The following is a 6,445-nucleotide window of genomic DNA, read 5'->3' on the forward strand; positions in this document are numbered from 1 at the left end:
GAGCTTGTGCCCTTTGGTCTGCCCATTTATCCTTCTGTCCTTCCATGCAACAGTGATTCATTGAGCACCTTTATGTGCCAGCCCCAGCCCTAGAGTTCAGTGGTAAACAAGGTAAAGAGTTTTTATTCTCATGGAAACTAAATTCTAGCAGAGAGAAATAAACTAGTAGATATATAAAATAACATTGTGATAAGTGCTATGAAGAAAACAGAATGCTGTGCTAGAAAATAGTGGGGAGAGGTCATCTACCTTAGGGTGGTCAGGGAAGGACTCTGAGGAAGTGAGTTTTTACCATTGATTATGGAAAATTTACGATAAACAAAAGTAGAGAAAACAGGATAATGATCCCTCATAGTACTCATCACCCAGCTTCAACAAACCTAGCTTCAAAGATGTGTCAACTCATGGCCAACCTTATTTCATTTATATTCACACTAGATCATTTAGAAGGAAATCCCAAATATCATATCATTTCATCCATAAGTATTTCAGAATGCACCTCCAAAACACACCTATAAAAGTCAACAGTTATTCCTTAATATCTTCAAGTATCAAATTAATGTTCATTTTTGTAATTGTTTTGTAAACACAGTTTTTTTGGATCGGGATCCAAAGAGTTCATGTATTTGCAATTAGATGATATAATCTCTGAAGTGTCTTCTATTCTTTTTTTTTTTTTAAAGAAGCACTACTTTTTATTTTATTTTTTTATTTTTTTTGTGTGAGGAAGATCAGCCCTGAGCTAACATCCATGCTAATCCTCCTCTTTTTGCTGAAGAAGACCGGTTTTGAGCTAACATCTATTGCCAATCCTCCCCACTTTTTCCCCCCCAAAGCCCCAGTAGATAGTTGTTTGTCACAGTTGCACATCCTTCTAGTTGCTGTATGTGGGACGTGGCCTCAGTATGGCTGGAGAAGCGGTGCGTCGGTGTGCGCCCAGGATTGGAACCCGGGCCGCCAGTAGTGGAGCGCGCGCACTTAACCGCTGAGCCACGGGGCCGGCTCAAGTGTCTTCTATTCTATAGACATTCTCTCTCTTATTTTTTTAAAAATCAATTTTGTTGAGATATAATTTACATACAATAAATTGCACCCACTTTAAGTATACATTCTCATGAGTTTTGGCAAACTTAGACCCATGTAACCACCACCACAATCAAGATATAGAACAGTACTCCCCAATAGAACTTTCTGGGATGATGGAAATGTTCTAATAGAACTATTACACTGTCCGATAGAGTAGACACTAGCTACATGTGACTATTGAACCCTGGAATTGTGGCTATGTGACTGAGGAACTGAATTTATTTATTTTTAGTAGACTTTATGTTTTAGAGGAGTTTTAGGTTCACATCAGTATTGAGTAGAAGGTACAGAGATTTCCCATATACCCCCTGCCCTGACACATGCATAGCCTCCCCCATTATCAACATCCTCCACCAGAGTGGTACCGTGTTACAACTGATGAACCTACATGGACACATCATTATGCCTCAGAGTCCATAGTTTACATTAGGGTTCACACTTAGTTTTGTACAGTCTCTGACAAATATATAATGGCATGTATCCACTATTATGGTATCATACAGAATAGCGTCACTGATGTAAAAATCCTCTGTGCTCTGCCTATTCATCCCTTCCTCCCTCCCATCCCTGGCAGTCACTGATCTTTTTACTGTTTCCATAATTTTGCCTTTCCCAAAATATCATACATTATGTAGCCTTTTCCGATTGGCTTCTTTCACTTAGTAATATGCACTTAAGTTTCCTCCATGTTGTTTCATGGCTTGATAGCTCATTTTTTTTTTCAGTACATTGTCTGGATGTTCTGGATGTATCAGTTTATCAAACCATTCACCTACTGAAGGGCATCTTGGTTGCTTCCAAGTTTTGGCAATTATGAATAAAGCTGCTATAAACATCTGTGTGCAGGTTTTTGTGTGGACTTAAGCTTTCAACTTCTGTGGGTAAAAACCAAGGAGCGTGATTGCTGGATAGTATGGTAAGAGTATGTTTAGTTTTGTAAGAACCCACCAAACTGTGGGTTTCCAGAGTGGCTGTACCATTTTGCATTCTCCCCCTGCCCCCCATCCCAGCAATGTAGGAGAGTTCTCGTTGCTCCACAACCTCCTCAGCATTTGATATCGTCAGTGTTTTGAATTTTGGCCATTCTAATAGGTGTATAGTGGTATCTCATTTTAATTCGCATTTCCCTAATGACATAGCATGTGGAACATCTTTCATGTGCTTATTTTCCATCTGTGTATCTTCTTTTGTGAGGTATCTGTTAAGGTCTTTGGTCTATTTTTTAATTGATTTTTTTTTTTTTATTGTTGAGTTCTAAGTGTTCTTTGTATATTTTGGATAACAGTCCTTTATTATATATGTCTTGCAAATATTTTCTCCCTGTCTGTGACTTGTCTTTTCATTCTTTTGAACTCTTTTTTTACTTTCATTGCAATTTGTTGGTTGAAGGAACTGGGTTGTTTGTCTTACACAGTTTCCCATATCTTGGGTTTTGCTAATTGCACCTCTGCAGTGGTGTTTAATATATAGCTCCGTGTTTTTTGGAGTCTTTTTTTTTTTTTTTGTAAATTGATATTAAGATCCAGAGGCTTCATCAGGTTCAGATTTTTAAATTTTGTTTTTTTATTTTGCAAGAATGGTTCAAAAGTGGTGTTGTGTACTTCAATCAGGAGGCACACATGTCTGGTTGTCTCCCTTACTAACAGCCATTTGTTGACCATCACCTAGATCTGTTAATTTAATAGGGTTACAAAATAGTGATGTTCTAATTTGGTTAGAATACTTCTCTAAAGAAAGACTTCCCCTCATCAACTATGTGGGTGCCTTGAGGTATAGTTCATACAGGAAAGTCACAATAAATACTTGATTTTTTCCCTTTATTTACCAGTTTTCAAAATAATGAGTAGATTTCCCTAGCATCTTCCAAAGGTGACAATGAAGTTTTGTTTTTTAAAGTACTGTGAACTCTTGGATTTAAACACATTTACTGGTTTTCAGTCCATTGAAATTATCATCCTTATCAAAGCTCAAATTGTCCCATTTCTGGCCAGTGGAAGCCTCTCTTAATTTAGCTCCTAAATCCTATTAATCCAACCCCAGCCATCTTTGATAGCTTCCTTGTTTTCTGGTATAACAAGATGTTCTAGGCTCATCTTATATATTGCCTGCTTCACCCTTGAACCGACCATTTCTCTAAATAGCTGAGGAGATGATTTTTAATCAGGAACTTGTCTGTCTTTTTTGTGTGTGTGTGAGGAAGACCAGCCCTGAGCTAACATCCAATGCCAATCCTCCTCTTTTTGCTGAGGAAGATTAGCCCTGGGCTAACGTCCGTGCCCATCTTCCTCTACGTTATATGGGACGCCACCACAGCATGGCTTGACAAGCAGTGCGTTAGTGCGCGCCTGGGATCTGAACCTGCGAACCCCGGGCCACCGCAGCTGAGCGCACGCACTTAACCACTGCGCCACCGGGCCGGCCCCAGGAACTTGTCTGGTTTTATCTGCCAACCTCATCTTTACCCATGAAGCTTCATTAATGCAGCTGCTGATCATTTTCTGTAGTTCCAGGGCAAGACTCTGTGGCCACCTTGACAGGCAGGGGTATCTTTTGCTCTTACTTTTATTACTTTGCCTCAAATAGGGACCCAGACCTACTCTTTATTTCCCATAGCACAGACGAGAACTGCTGTAACTTTTAACAAGACTTGACTGAAAGCTGAGGAAATTACAGCATCTAGAAACCAACAATTACCATTAGCAATGGCTGCTCTTAGAGCCACAGTCCATGCCATTCATTATCCAGGGCTTCTTTGTGACTGAGGCTAACTCACCCCGACACTCAGGGACACCCCTGATCATCAGTCAATACCCTAGAGACTAGGCCAGAGAAAGGAAGGAAAGTTCTTTCCTAAATCCTATTCTCTTCCCCAACTTAGTTGTATTTTTTTTTCCCCCCAAAGCCCCAGTAGACAGTTGTGTGTCACAGCTGCACATCCTTCTAGTTGCTGTATGTGGGACGCGGCCTCAGCATGGCCGGAGAAGCAGCACGTCGGTGCGAGCCCGGGATCCGAACCCGGGTCGCCAGCAGTGGAGCGCGCTCACTCAACCACCAAGCCACGGGGCCGGCCCCTTAGTTGTATTTTTTTAGGAATTTATTGGCATAAAGTTGTTCTATCTCTTTTTTATTCCTAATATTAGTTATCCATGCCTTCTCTTTTTCTTGATTCATCTTGCCAGAGATTTTTAATTTTATTATTCTTTTTTCAAGAACAAACTTTTGACTTGGTTGTTGCTGTCAATTGTTAACGTTTGTTTTGTATTGTCCTAATTTTTCAAATTATTTCCTTCCTTGTACTTTGTGATAGTGATTCTGATGGAGTTCCTTGTTCCTCTGGCATAACGTAGTGTGTAGGATATCTTCTATTCGCCCCTCTGGATGTACTCTCCATCCTCTTCACCCCAAGAGGGTGAATTGACCTCTACTCCTGGGGTTCTGGATGAACTATGAATGGGCTCTCTTGCTCTCTGGCTTCCAACTGGGTCCAGCAAATGGGGCGTCCAGGCAGGAGATTGGAGAGAGGGAGTAGAGTGAGGTGGTGATATTTATTCCCCTGGCTCTCTTCCAGCAGGGTTGCTTCAGGCTAACTAGCCTCTCAGTTGAAGGTCACTGTTTCTCTCAATTTTTTCTCTTCAGGAAATGGTAACCTTTCCATTTCTTTGTTCACTTAGGCTACAGATGGTAATAGCACAGCCATTACCCTCGTGGTTCTCCTACACTCTGCCCATACCTTTGTAAATAGTCTTTTTATTGAACCCTCCTCTAATCTTCCTAATTTGAATGAGGCATCGATTTCCTGTCAGGTGCCTGACTGATACACCTAGAGACTATTATGACTGGTACATGGTCTTAATTTAAAGTCTAAAGTTAATCATTATCTTTATATGCCTCCCAAGTAAGAGAAAAACATTAGATCAGCAAGGTTGCAGGATACAAGATCAATACACAAAAATCAGTTTATTTCTAATCATTTGCAATTAACAATCTAGAAGTAAAATTAAGAAAACATTCCATTTACAATAGCATAAAAATGAATAAATTACTTAGGAGTAAATTTAACAAAAGAAGTGAGTGAAGACTATACGCTAAAAACTATAAAACAGGGGCTGGCCCAGTGGCGCAAGGGGTTAAGTGCACGCACTCTGCTGCGGCAGCCCGGGGTTCGCCAGTTCGGATCCCAGGCACGCACCCGATGCACGGCTTGTCAAGCCATGCTGTGGTGGTGTCCTATATAAAGTAGAGGAAGATGGGCATGGATGTTAGCCCAGGGCCAGTCTTCCTCAGCAAAAAGAGGAAGATTGGCAAATGTTAGCTCAGGGCCGATCTTCCTCACAAAAAAGAAAAAAAACCTATAAAACATTGTTAAAAGGAAATTTTCAAGACCTAAATAAATGGAAAAATATTTCCATGTTCATGGATTAGAAGACATAATATTGTTAAGATGGCATTACTACCTATTGGTCTACAAATTCAATGCAATCTCTATCAAAATTCCAGCTGCCTTTTTTAGAGAAATTGAAAAGCAGATCCTAAAATTCATATAGGAATTCAAGGGACCCAGAATAGCCAAAACAATCTTGAAAAAGAAGAACGAAGCTGGAGGATTCACATACCTGATTTCAAAACTTGCTGCAAAGCTACAATAATCAAGACAGTGTGGTACTGGCATAAGGATAGACATAATGGAATAGAACTGAGAGTCCAGAAATAAACCCTTATATTTATGGTCAAGTGATTTTTGGAAAAGATGCCAAGGCAGTCCAATGGGGAACATTGTTAACAAATGTTGTGGAGACAACTAGATATCTACCTGCAAAAGAAAGATTTTGGACCTCTACTTCACACCATATTAAAAAGCCAACTCAGGGGCCAGCCCCGTGGCGCAAGCGGTTAAGTGCGCACGTTCCGCTGCGGCGGCCCGGGGTTTGCCGGTTCGGATCCTGGGTGCGCACCGACGCACCGCTTGTTAAGCCATGCTGTGGCGGCGTCCCATATAAAATAGAGGAAGATGGGCATGGATGTTAGCCCAGGGCCAGTCTTTCTCAGCAAAAAAGAGGAGGATTGGCATTGGATGTTAGCTCAGGGCTGGTCCTCCTCACAAAAAAAAAAAAAAAAAAAAAAGCCAACTCAGGGGCCAGCCTGGTGGCATAGCAGTTAAGTTTGCGCACTCGGCCCGGGGTTCTCAGTTTCAGATCCTGGGTGCGGACTGACACCCCCGCTTGTCAAGCCATACTGTGGCAGTGTTCCATATAAAGTAGAGGAAAATGGGCAGGGATGTTAGCCCAGGGCCAATCTTCCTCAGCAAAAAGAGGAGGATTGGCATCGCATGTTATCTCAGGGCTAATCTTCCTCACACACA

Source organism: Ceratotherium simum, chromosome 21, assembly GCF_057802395.1.
Source record: "Ceratotherium simum simum isolate JZ-2026a chromosome 21, ASM5780239v1, whole genome shotgun sequence".
In the NCBI taxonomy this organism is placed as follows: Eukaryota; Metazoa; Chordata; class Mammalia; order Perissodactyla; family Rhinocerotidae; genus Ceratotherium; species Ceratotherium simum.